Source organism: Aptenodytes forsteri, unplaced genomic scaffold (genome assembly GCF_000699145.1).
Source record: "Aptenodytes forsteri isolate BGI_AS27 unplaced genomic scaffold, ASM69914v1 Scaffold349, whole genome shotgun sequence".
NCBI classification, from domain to species: domain Eukaryota; kingdom Metazoa; phylum Chordata; class Aves; order Sphenisciformes; family Spheniscidae; genus Aptenodytes; species Aptenodytes forsteri.
In genome coordinates this window covers 1,043,981-1,044,394 of record NW_008794452.1, presented here as the reverse complement: position 1 = coordinate 1,044,394, position 414 = coordinate 1,043,981, and positions in this window count along the sequence as shown.

The window sequence follows — 414 nt, the reverse complement described above, 5'->3', positions numbered from 1 at the left end:
AAAAAAGTGCAAAAAAAAAAAAGCCTCCAGTGTTTTCAAATAGCCTGTCTGTTTATGACTTTTTATCAACCATTACTCTAAAGCTGCAGTGTTACACTAGATTACATAAGGTTGAGAGCATTTTTCAAAAGACCAAAACTAAAATACATAGACTGTAGAACATACACATGCAATCCTGTACAGTGTCTCAGGCACAACTCTGTAACCGAGGTAGTATTGTGTATTAGGTTTGTTAATATTGTTTTGTGCTGGCAGCTCAGCATGCCAATGTGAAAAGCTGTTTGTTTGGTGTTTTTTTCTGTATTCAAAGGCAAGGCAGTACAGTCAAACCCCAGTACTGTAGGTCAGGAAAGGCTTTGGACTGAAAGCCATATACATCTTTATATATTTGCGTTCTGAATGGACTAATTCTTG